Source organism: Ascaphus truei, chromosome 21, assembly GCF_040206685.1.
Source record: "Ascaphus truei isolate aAscTru1 chromosome 21, aAscTru1.hap1, whole genome shotgun sequence".
Lineage (NCBI taxonomy): Eukaryota > Metazoa > Chordata > Amphibia > Anura > Ascaphidae > Ascaphus > Ascaphus truei.
Window position 1 is genome coordinate 13091350 of NC_134503.1, and position 12882 is coordinate 13104231.

Below are 12882 nucleotides of genomic sequence, written 5' to 3' on the forward strand. Positions count from 1 at the left end.
CCATATTTAGGTCATGCTGCCCTATGTTTCCGGGCCCGGGGAGCTCCGGTAATGACATTAAAGTACCTGGGCCGTGTGCAGAACTCAGGACAATAAGCACCCCGCCGTGAGACAATGTTGCCCCCATTGCGTCTTTTGTTTCCCCCAGACTTTGTGGTGGTTCCCTGCCAGTGAGAACAATATATCCACTGCCGCCGTCCAGAGCCAATCAGCTATTCTTGAGATTTTAATTCTGGTGTTCCTAATCAGTGCAATGGTCTGTGACTAGCGTGATCTGGACTTTACCGTCTCCTGTAAGGGTCCCGCAGGAAGCCAGGGTCAAGCTCGCACCAGCATCACCCTCCAGCTAGGAGTTTTCCCCGAACACCTGTTGCGGTAAAGTAATGCTTGTACTTGTGGGTGTTTTGCTGTTGGCTGCAACTACATAAACTCTGGTTTATGAAACACTTGCATTCTGTGTAGTGCTTGTTCGATCCTTGGTAGTCCTGTCAACCCCGATCAGGACACTAACAGCTCCTGACACCGATAGGTTAGATTTAAAAGCTGCCCGTCTCGATGCTCACAGCAGGGAAATACAGACCAAGAAAATCAACCATGCTAGAAGGGAATTCTGAAGTTGTCAAGGAATACACTTCATACAGCCTTTCATGATTAATTATTACATAACCAATAACACTGGAACATAAAACGATTTGTTACTAAATCAACAGCAAGGTAAGTTGGAGAGATGTGTTTGTCTTGGCATTAATAGTCCCTTTATTATTGCCTTGTTGCTTGATAGGCTGCTAAGGCCAGGTCCCCGCTGCCTGCTACAGCGCCGCATGGACAAGAACCGCCCCTCAATGGGGCTTGCTGCCTTGCCCGCCATGTTGTGTGAACAGATTTCCCTTAAGGCTACGACATCAGTGCCTGCGCTGCACGCGCGCCTGTGCAGCCAAGTCCATCGGTCTGCAGTGAGCTGCAGGGGGAAAGACAGGGGGGGGCGTGACGGGGGCGCGGCCGTGACTTCACCCGGCAGGTTCGTCCTCATTGGCTGAACCGCCGGGGGGTGTTGCCTAGCGCTCCATCGCAAGTCCTGCTCTCAATTTTCTTGAGCAGGAGAAACTGTCGGTGCAGCGCGGCGGCCCCCCCTCTCAGCGGGCCCGGCCCCATTGTGGGGCGGCTCTTGTCCCTGCAGCGTCCGCCACAGCGGGCGCAGCTGTAGCCAGCGGGGACCTGGCCTAAGACAGGAAATGTGTGCTCACAACTCGCGACGAAGCGGTGGCCACGCCCCCGGCGGTTCAGCCAGAGGGCGAACGTGCCATGTGACGTCGTGGCCGCACCCTCCACCTTTCCTCCTGCAGATCGGAGAACTCAGCTGCACGGGCCGCCAGCCTGGCAGGCGCGCATGCAGCGCTGACACCGGGGCCTCAGCCTTAGATTGATGTGTGTGCGCTAGAACATCTTCATGACCTTGGTCACTCATCCAACACGTTTTCTAACATTACAGCCGTTCGAGAACATTTTCTGTCAAATGACACAGTAGATAGTCACGCATATCTTAAAACCGGTGCCGAGAGAGGGCGAACATCTGATGTCAGGGAGGCTGTACCTGCACTAGTTATGCCGAAATGAATACATTGTGTAAGGTAGCTCTTACTGGAGCAATCCATGCAATATCCTACATGTGTTTTTATTTCTATATATCAGTTCTGTGGTATTAGATAATACTGCATTTTTTTTATTATTCAACTCTTAATGCCATTTTTTATTCCTTTTAATATACAGAGCGTCCTTTGATTTCTAGAACACCTCTCCAGCAGTGCAAGACCTTTGCAAGTCTTTCCTGTTTGTGATAATTTGTTACAAATGCTCTGAGCAGTTTGAGCTGCAAATTGCCTATTGTTACAATGTTACCAGGATACATTGTAGCTGACTGAAGGATTCATTGAAACTGAGAGGCGGCCATTAAGTGAACCCAGGAAAGCAGGATCTTTGCTGATCGGTTACAGCAGAACCAATCAATTTGCGGCTCAGGTTATTAGTTTTCAATAAAGGTAATCAAAGGCAGCAGCATATATTGAAAGAAACAAAAGATTATTATTTTGTTTTCTAAGTGTTGCTAGGATTGCCTCTTTAATATAACCGGGAAAATCTGTGTTGACAAGCATGTGCATACCATGCTTTCCAGGGCCCCAATGTACAGATACAAGAAAAGCACTGAGCAGATGAGCTGATGGTACCAAACGCCTGCACTGAATGAGCAAGCCAACCCGTAGCCAGAAAACAGCAGATCCCACATTTTCAGTAAGAGCACAGCCATCCAGATATTACACTGAGGTCATCTCCACAAAGTACGGGAATTACTAAGTGAGCTCATTTTAAAATCAATGCGAGTCTTATTCCCAACCCTAAATGACTACTGTACTAAATCATTCCCTAAGGCACATACAGTACTGTACACTGTAGCTTATATTTTTAGCCCAGCAACTGCTACTGCTCTTTAGTGAATATTGTAACCCATGGGGGTTTATAGAAACTGAATGTATTCATATGTCCAATCACTCTGCAGTGAAGCCGTTAACCCAGAGGTGGGCAACTCCAGTCCTCAAGGCTTTTTGCATAGCGCCCAAAACTTAGATTACTGCAGATGTGTATAATAACATCTATTTAATCGTCTAGTGCAGGAGCAGCCAACTCCAGTCCTCAAGGGCCACCAACAGGTCAGGTTTTCAGGATATCCCTGCTTCAGCACAGGCGGCTCTGTCGAAGACTGAAGCAGGGATAGCCTGAAAACCTGACCTGTTGGTGGCCCTTGAGGGCTGGAGTTGGCCACCCCCTGCGTTAACCTGATTGAAGAATAAAATCCGTTTCCTACTATTTATAAAGTGTCATTTTATTCTAACCTGTATATTTCTTTAGAGAATTTCAACAGAAGTGGCAAAGTTTATGTGATTCAACACAAAGCGGCACGAGGGATGATATTTGAGCGGTTGCTCAAAAATCAATACAGATGCTTCTAGTTTAGTCTGTGACACCACATTTTGTTGCAGCAGTTGAATAAAACAAGACTATGAGGCTTTTAAGGATGGAAGGTGATGAGAGCAGGAGTGAAGACAGAGGCTATTTTGTGGACAAGCAGAAGTAAAAAGTCCCAGAGATGGGGGTTAGCAAAGGAAGAACTTTCAGACTGAACACAGCAACATCTGGAGCACCAAGGAAAAAATACATGGTGATCACTGACATGAAGTTACATTGATAATGAAGTGATTTATAAAAGGTGTAGAGGAGAATCTTAAAAAGAAATAAAAACATATACTGTATGCAAAGTAATCTGCAATGAAATCCTAATTTCAAGGCATGGTTCAAGCCTCCTGGTTCCACAGAAGATCAGGTCTCAGACAGGTCTGCAACCCTGCGTTTCCCCATCACAGTGCTTCCACTGCAGCCATGGATTCTGGGTAATGACATGCAAATGTGCACACAGTGTTTACCTTTTTCTTCTAATCCCTTTTAACATGGATCCCTTAGCGCTTATGTCTGCCGTATAAGATCGGCAGAGCAGTGAAAATCAACCACAAACGAATTAGTGAATGTACAGATGCCGCAGCTATATTTGCTCACGCTGGCGTGTTGCACCGGAGGACACACAACGCTCCAACAGGAGCAGGCGCTATTCTAATTATATTAGCCGCACGTGATAAAGAGGCGGGGCTAATGCGCTATTGCCCCCATGCAAGAACGCCTGCTACATCTGTAATGAGATGGCCCTCACAATATGTTTTGCAATGTTATTACGGGTTCAACTCTTGTATGTGACAGCTATAATTATTAACATATTATTAACTTCAATGTCATCATAATAGAATTTATACACACACACAAAAAAAAAAGATCAAACGTAGGTTTGCCTTGCACATACCTGTACGAGCCAAACAGTTAAGGATTGTTTAATAAGAATGAACCCGGATTAAAATATCAAAAGATCTCTGGAATCCCACTTCAGGCCAACACAAAGATAAAAGCAGCATAGGTGGATCCAGGCAGCTGCTGTATACCTTCTGCATGGATATGCAGTAGTACTGTTGGCATAGTCCAGACATTATTGAGGCCCATGTTATCAGAACCTGCCTGAACCCTGACCCAGTAGCCAAGTCCTCCAAATAATTTAAAGCAGGGGTTCTCAACTTCAGTCCTCAAGAGCTCCCCTCCCTCCCCCCAACAGGTCAGGTTTTCAGGATATCCCTGCGTCAGCACAGGTGGCTCAATCGAAGACTGAGCCACTGATTGAGCCACCTATTCTGAAGCAGGGATATCCTGAAAACCTGACCTGTTGGGGGAGGGGGGGAGTGGGGGGAGGTGTCTTGAGAACTGGAGATGAGAACCCCTGACTTACTGTAAAGCATCAACCCCCCCTCCCCCCATAACCGTATACGAGTTTAATGGAAATGTTAGCACCTTGCCTCCTGAATCATGATTTTCTTCATCTCTACCTTGGTAACCTTTGGATTGCACTGGGTTGTGGTAAGAGCTCCATTTTAACCTCCCGGACACTTCATATTTCAAATAGATCCTGAACGCTGATGCAGATTTAAAAAATATAATTAAAAAAAACAGTGTTGGAAAAGGCAAAAAGAGATCTCTTAAAGGGACACATAATCCGCACTGCTGCTTTTAAAAAGGTGACGATATGAGTCGCCCCGATTTGCAGGTTCTTCATTCATTTTGAAGGAAGGCTTACACAATATGCTTTTTATTTTTAGCCATTTATTGTCCTGTGTGTTTATTTCCCACTCCCTCCACATCATCTGTCTTAGATTATCATCTTGGATTTTACATGTGTTAAAACGCATGGATTTTACATGTGTTAAAACGCATGGAAAGTTCTGTAAATCCGTATTGCTCGACGACCGGAAGAGAGTTGAAACTCGCAAAAGCTTGTCCTAAAATATCAAATAAAGAAGGTATCGCCTCATACAGAAGTACTCATTTATGCTGCACTATCGCACCTGAAGTAACACGGCTATTCCCACTTCATTCATATTACAATCCCATCAATTGGAAATTGCCTCTATGAAACATTTCTGACCGTAAATTATAAAACAAACATGGAAGATGTTCCTCTCATTGCCAGTCTCATTTGGCAGCCGATCTGGAAATGTAAACAGTGAAATCCCAGCTTTTTTTAGGACCGTTTCAATGTATTACAAATGCATAGGAACGCCCGCCCGGGAACCGCGTAGCGAAACACATTAGATCACGTGGGTCTCACGCTGCCCAGCACGCGGCGAGTAACGCCAGACAAGGCTATTCATTCATTTGTTTACAATTACTCAAAGTTAAAATCAATCATAACTAGAAGCGTTGCTACTGCAAATACTGCAGAAATGCAGATACAAGTGCATAGTGTGGCAGGACCAACTGAACAAGCTGCTCTAGGAAGCCAAGTGAACATGGCACCAAGGGTTAAAGAAAAATCCAAATCCTGCCCTCCGTGGAACAAACCCCTTTTATTAAGCGGCGGTATCTTTCTAAGCAATTGATATCTTTCAGCTCAGAGGTCTGCACGAGTGTTCCGCACTATGTCTGCCAAAGAAGCAGAGAGGAGGTTCTCCTGGATGCCAAATTAGCTTTGACTGTGAGAGCTATGACATCACCATGTTAAAGGTTTGATGCAGCCAGCCCTCCAGTGCTTGTGGTCAGGGGGGAGGCCCTCTGTGTGTCTCTCTGGTGGATCCCTTAGCATTTGTGGGAGTGGAAGAAAAAGTGCTGTCCAACCAGAACCGATGTGCTCGCTACATGCTTGATGAAACTTTTGCTCTGCTTTTCCCCCCAGCATGTAATTTCTCCACAAAAGAGCTGAAGTTCACGTAAGGCTGCAAAAGGATTTGCTTGAGATTATGGATTCTGAAAATTAGAGGTGAAATGTTGGAGGGGAAGGTTTCTGTATCAGCAGGTAGCGAGGGCTGCTCATAGCATGGAGCTGCATGGTACAAAAGCATGAATCACAGCAAGACCAAAGTCTGAGCATCACTCGAGACCAAAACATATGAGGACGTTTCTCTCTCATGGGACGGGTTTTGAACGCTCAGTGGCTTTAAGTTTTACAGAGAAAGAAGCTTAACATTTGCATCAGAGAGTTCTAAGGAGATGCTACGTTTCATATGGGAGACATCCTTCAGCTGACCTGTGCCTGAAACACAAGGAAGGAGCCAAGAGAAACAGGGTAAGGCTGACTGTATACACATTCATATCTGGTGAGCACAACCTTCACACTCCGAAGTAAGGCTTGTAATCTTGTTAAACACTAACCGAAATCGCATTTTGATTATTGAGGTGTTGATTGCTATTAGAAGAAAACTGGATTATACATACATGTCATGCACAAATTAGTCAGACAGGTGCTGTAAATAGGGTATCAATAATCTGCGGTTTAATTGATCATTGTTTAATCTTTGATACTTGTAGCTATCGTAACACAATGTTAATAGCATTGTCACTTTTACATTGATTTAGATTGTGACCCCTTACTACATAGATTAATTGTATTCTTAATTTAGAGGACACTCTTTATGTACAGCTGGTTCTCAAGTCCAATTCACAAGACCCCCCCCCCCCCCGCAAACAGGTCAGTTTTAAGGATCTCTGCTTCAAGCACTGCTTGCTCAGTCAAAGAGCCTGCTTCAGCACAGGTGGCTCAATAAGATAAGCCACTGATTGAGCCAACTGTGCTGAAGCAGGGATATCCTAATCTGTTGGGAGGTCTTGAGGACTGGAGTTAAGAACCCCTGACGTAGAGTATATTGATTCAGACAAAGTTAACCAAAAAAAACCCCCAGTAAAACATAATGCATCATCTTTCCTTTCTAAAAAGATGTCTATCATATCTGCAATCACAGTCTCCATGGCTAATGAATTCAACATTATAACTGCCCTTACTGCAAAGAACCCTTTCCTTTGCTGCTGGGGATATTAGCAAATATACAGAACGCTGGGATAACTTTCAAATATTCCTTGTGATGCAAATATCACTATGGCAACTAAGTGACACTATTGCTCAAACCCCTATTACGGGCTGTATGGGAAATAGTTTTGATGAACCCCGCTGATGACTTGAGTGCTTTACCATTATACTTTGACCAAAGGGAATGTGAGGTGACGAAGGTGCAAATAAACTTCACTACACTACCACAGAATGCTAACAATGTCAGCAAAAATAGCAGCAAACTTCAGACTAGTCAGCAGCTCATTGTAAGGTTGTCTCGCATTCCCACCATCCCAAACAGAGAGGCTGGGGTATTTCTTGTGCAATTAACACGCAAGCTTGACTTTGAGAGAACTGCACAAAGGGGAGAAGATGCTACGTATATAGGTAGCTGTACCACCCTTTAAAATGCAGCACCATGTCCAATTATTTTTCAGTGACTCCTCTCCCTGTTGTTCATTTGCTATTACACCGTTTAGGCAGCAGTGCCCTCAGCAACAAACTGTGATTTGGGATTCTGAGAAAAGAATGTGCTAGTGTGTTTTTTTCAGCTACTGTACAGAGCTGCCATTCAGTGCTGGCTAAATGAACCTGCATGTGTGGGTACTTTTCTTGTGGCACTTAGCCAGCTCCCACATGTGAAATCAAGAAACAAAATGACAAAATGCATTGCTAAATGTATAGTGGTAGTGGGATATCTACATACAGATTGGCTTCTAACATTCAACACCAAAGCATAGTATTGTGGCGCTTGGCTCTTTGCAAATAGAGGAGGGGCATTGCTCAATGTCTCTGGCAGAAATAGTGCGTTAATTTGAATACCATTATGCAGTTGCATCCCTGTGTAGCAAGGCTGCATATAGGTGAACATACGAGCTATGCTTGCAGATCTGGGAGATGTTTTTCAGCCACTGCTTCTTGGCAGTGTGATTTTGCAGACTGCAGCAGCAGCATTACCTACAGTACTAGCACAGTGCTGGCAAACTCCAGTCCACTAGGGCCACCAACAGGTTAGGTGACTCAGTCCTGTGCTGAAGCAGGGATAGCCTTAAAACCTAACCTGTTGTTGGCCTTTGAGGACTGGAGTTGGCCAGCCCTGTGCAAGCACAGGTTTTGTTACAGGATTATCAATTACAGTGTTTCCATCTGTATTGAAATTACAGTTGCAAGTAGCATGGGAAGGAGTTTACATTAGTAAGGGACCTGTTGCTACATTCTCACCACACTACATACAGATGTAGCAGGCTTAATTGTTCCCTGTCTCTGCGATATGTTGTGATATTGTGCACCAATATGGCCATTGAATCCAACAGAAACTCGGTGGTGGTATTCTCTGTTGTAACAAGATATGTTGTGTTTTCAGGGGAACAATGAAGTCTGCTACATCTGTATTTTGATCCATACACCGACCTTTCCCAAGCTAAAACAAACTTTTTTTTGTGGTAAGAATGAAAACAAATACACACACACACACACCGGAAATAGCATGTTAGTCCATTTGCGATAGTGCAGATATATATATATATATATATATATATATATATATATATATATATATATATATATATATATATATATATATATATATATATATATATAACACGCTTAAGCCTATAGGGAACCATGTTAAAAATTATTTTGAAGCAAAAGGTGACACTGTGGGCCCATTTGCATGTCATTTCCCAGAATCCCTTGCTGCAGTGGAAGTGCTGTGTGATAATGGTGAAAGGCGGGGTTGCAGACCTGTCTAAGACATGCAAATGAGCATACAGGAATATTTACATCAAAAAATAAATAGATGAAACCGTTCTGTGGCTAACGAAATGCTTTATTTGTGCGAGCTTTCGAGATACACTGATCTCTTCTTCCGGCGATGTTATAATGAATGAAGCAAGCAAAAGCTATACTATAAACAGTGTCTATTGGAATGTAATCTGTGCTGGTCCTTTCCCCGGTGTGGATGTGTTTTATGGCTGGAGGTGTCAAAAGGTTCCTGAAAGCAAGTGATGAAAGAGTGTGTATGTGTATCAGTCGTGCCTACTCGTATATCTTGAATGAAAGTAACACAGCTCCAAAGCCAAATTCCAAGTTAATAGAAGTATTGAGAGTCCTGAGCTCTGAGATATGGGATGTATACTGAAAGCTAAGCTATTCAAAAGTTGGATATTGGAGGGTCAAGGCAAATGTAATAATTTAACATTCGAGAAAACATTGTAGTTCTGCCAAGGTACAAAGCTCTGTGCGCAGAACAAAAAGAACAGTAACACTCACAAGACCATTTTATTCAGCATGAAATGGGAAAATGGGAATTTATTTGAAAATACGGGGTCTGTGTTTTAAACAGGTCAACGTTTACATCTGTTTTTTTGTTTAAATGGTTACATTTTATATGGTTATGCTAAGAATGATAACTCCTACACTGACCATACAAATCAGGCAGATTGGAAGTTGGCAGACATAACAAATTAACGGGTTGAAGATGTTTGCTTGTACGGTCTCTCTAAAAGTGACTTATAGATATATTTATCAAACAGTAGCACGTTTTCTTGTTTAATGATGTGATTAGGGTGAAATAGGATTGTTGGATGTATAACCCACACAAAGTAATTGAGTACAGCACATAAAAGAAATGTGCATTTTAGAGACCACAAATTTAGACGTCTCAAGGGAGTCCTCTTATCTTGATATGACCCTCTATTGTTTAAGGATGTAGGGGGTCCCGGAAGAGGGATTTAAACGAGAGATCACATTTCTGGTCATCTGTCACTTGTCTGAGCAGTGAATCCTGCTTTTTACAATCAAGGAACAGTGAGCCATCTGAAAAGATTTCACTTTGTTGGGATGAAGGATAAAGAACACTGCTCATTGTACCTCATTTAGATTGAACAGATAGGTCTAATGTGCAGCTGCATTACCAGATTTGATCCCCATCTGCATTGTAGTATTTGCCCTGCAGGCAAATGGGGGCCAAAGTTGCAATAGCACTTAGCATTGTTTACTGAATGTACACTACAGCAAGGGCACTCACCCATATAACACTGATATATTACCATTTATTATATCAACACATATCAGATTTCAATTCTGTAGTCTTGTAAGCTCAAGCATAGGAACATTTATGTAGTTATTTGTATGCTGTTTCAATAAAAATAATTGCAACATAATATTTATTTCACTAGAGCCATGACGTGTATTGTTTGACTATAAATAGTCAGCATATTCATATATAACAGTAGTGGGAGATGGAACACAATATAGGCGAAACCACTGATAATACTGTACCTTCAGTTCTGAAAGCTGATTGGCTGGTTTGCGGGCATATGTCTTCCAGCAATACCCTGTTCTTTGGGGATTACTACTTAAATTATTATAGCCAACGTGTGTGCGGTGCGGTGAGCATGCGTGTATGTATACAATGCGCCGGGAAATTCCTACTCAGGAGCTTACTATCTATGAGGACTTGGGGTATGGTCGAATATGCCACAGCTGTTGACCATGAGCCAGGCAGCTGAGCAAACCTGCTTGGCATGTCCCAGCTGCTTGTCATGAGCCCAGTAGCTGCTCGAAAGCACGCTTTGTGAAACATTGATATGAGACATTGTGTGGGGGATAGCCAGGTGAATAGGTTTCCTTAAAGCACCAGTCCCCCTGTTCCTGTGATATTTGGAGTCTTAACCACCGCTAGTCTTGTTGAGACAAAATGGGGTCCGCATCGGGCAGCAAATAGAATGTCATTAGATGACATTGCACCTTGCTATTGGTGAACCATGTGACCATATTTGTAGTTGTGTCTTAACCTAGCAAGAAAATATAAATACAGGCAGTCCTCGGTTATCCAACAGAATCCGCTCTGGAAGTAGCGTTGGATAGTGAAACCGTTGTAAAGCGAGTCCCATGTTAATCAGTGGCGGTGAGTGTTGGATAACGCATTCCGGCGTCGGATAACGCATTCTGGCTTCGAAAAATGGCCCATAGGGTTGCATTGTATAGCGTTGGATAAGCCATTCGTTGGATAGCGAGGACTACCTGTATCTCGGGAACAGGGGTGCCCCGGAGGTCAAGGAAATGCAGCTTGGCTCCGGAATGGGGACCGTGGTTCATGTACCATAAAAAAATATATATATATAGATAAATTGATTTATATATCAATTTGGGATTACTGCTTTAAATTAGATTTTTTTTTTTTGTGCCTCTTCTTTGGGACCGAAGGATGGAAATAAGTCTGATGTAAAAAAAGGAATCTGAAATTTTGAAATGCAAATGGTCCATTAATCAGGGCAGTAATTAGGACAGTAAACCTGCTTACGTTTTCTTTGCAGAAATTCCAGCTATTGAACACCTCCCAGCCCCTTTCCACTGCCTTCTGAAAAACCTTTTTTTTGAGGGTGGCAAAATACATGGAAGTCACGTTGATATTAGTTTGGAGTAATAACAAATAGACACAGATGTTGAAGGCAACGAGAGACCACGCACTGTACCCAACCAGACGTGCCCATTTGGACTACTCACTATAACAACAGATGCTTTCTGATCTCTACTTCTAACTCTGTACCAAACAATTTCATTACAAAATCAACAGACAGGCTACTACTTACAAATATTTCCTTGCCTGTTCCTCACCAATAAGTATCTCAAACTGAAAATATAGTTAACACAACCCAACTTGTAACCTCATTTTTGTAAAGCCCAACAATAAAAAGTTAACTAGCTTCAGAGCCATATAATAAGACCTAAATGATTACACAGAGTCGCTGGAAACCTCACGTTCTGGGATTCTGCCCTTGGTTAACCAATGCAAAGACCTTTTCTGCATTTTAAAAACCCCTGGGAGATTTATATTCTACGATGTCTTTTTCCTTTTCCAGACAATAACTCGGCTCTCATAAAGCTTAACCGCCAGCATATTAGGTTTCTAGTTCTTGAATTTCTATCATAAAGCCACCCTGGATTATATTGCCTTGCCACTGACATGATTAAAAGTACACATTGCTGTAAACATATAGGGCTTTCAAATTCAACCACATCCTCATTATTCCCTAAAACCTAAACTCGGGAGACTGGAGACCATGATGATCAAGTTTGTCAAGAATGTCTCAGCTGCTTAATAAAAGTACTGATTGCCCTGCAATTCAGTTAACACGTCTCATGCTGGGAGGAGGTTAACATGATGTCAATCTTGCAAGAATTACAGTAGTTTGGGCTATGGCCATTAAATGTTAGGGCCAAAGGGCACACAACATTTTAAACCTTAACTCCCAATTTTCACTATGCTGCTAAAAGTACACAGCCAAGGGAAATGCCATTTAAATATATGTGCACAGTTACACAAGGATAAAAAAGGACTCGCCCGTGTAATTAAACAGCTTCAATAACTCCACGAGTGGTCTACATGGTCCACCCCAGTTGCAATTAGGCTGCGTCCATGCTTATCACGCACGAGCTGCGCGATAAAACACAGGTGAATGGGATTGTGTATCGTGCGCGCACGTCGGGAAGAGCGAAGTTAGAGAAGACAAAAATATTTGTCTTTGTGGCGCGACGGCAGGGTCACCTGAGCAGTTCGCCCAATGAGGGGGAACCAGCTCCGTGACATCACGACCACGCCCCCCCCCAACACGCCTCCCCGTCATATCTACTTCAAGGACAAAGAAATCTCTCCTGCTACAGGAGTGCGTGACGCCGCGCGAATGCTTGCGCGCACTAACCATGGATGCAGCCTTATGCAACTCATGCTCTTCATGTACTCTACTGCAGGGGTGCGCAAACCTTTTCCCCTGTGGCCCCTGCCTGCTCTCCCCCTCTCTTACCTTGTCTCTGACCCGCTGCATCATGCCGTCGGAGACAATAAGAGAACTTACAGAGGCCTTGCGCAGTCTACAGCATTTCATTTAAATGCTTTGGGGAAGAGCGTGGGGCGT

General features: G+C 43.4%; 2 protein-coding genes across 7 annotated transcripts in view; one reads left to right on the forward strand and one right to left on the reverse strand.

Annotated features, from left to right (window-relative positions):
• RALGPS1 (Ral GEF with PH domain and SH3 binding motif 1) overlaps positions 1–12882 on the reverse strand; it is a 423133-nt gene that overhangs the window by 226106 nt on the left and 184145 nt on the right. The window lies entirely within an intron of this gene.
• The window catches only part of ANGPTL2 (angiopoietin like 2), a 30041-nt gene continuing 22826 nt past the window's right edge, over positions 5668–12882 (forward strand). Inside the window, exon 1 of the mRNA XM_075579009.1 lies at positions 5668–6205. The gene's annotated coding sequence lies outside the window, so the exon portion shown is untranslated. The remainder of the gene's footprint in view (positions 6206–12882) is intronic.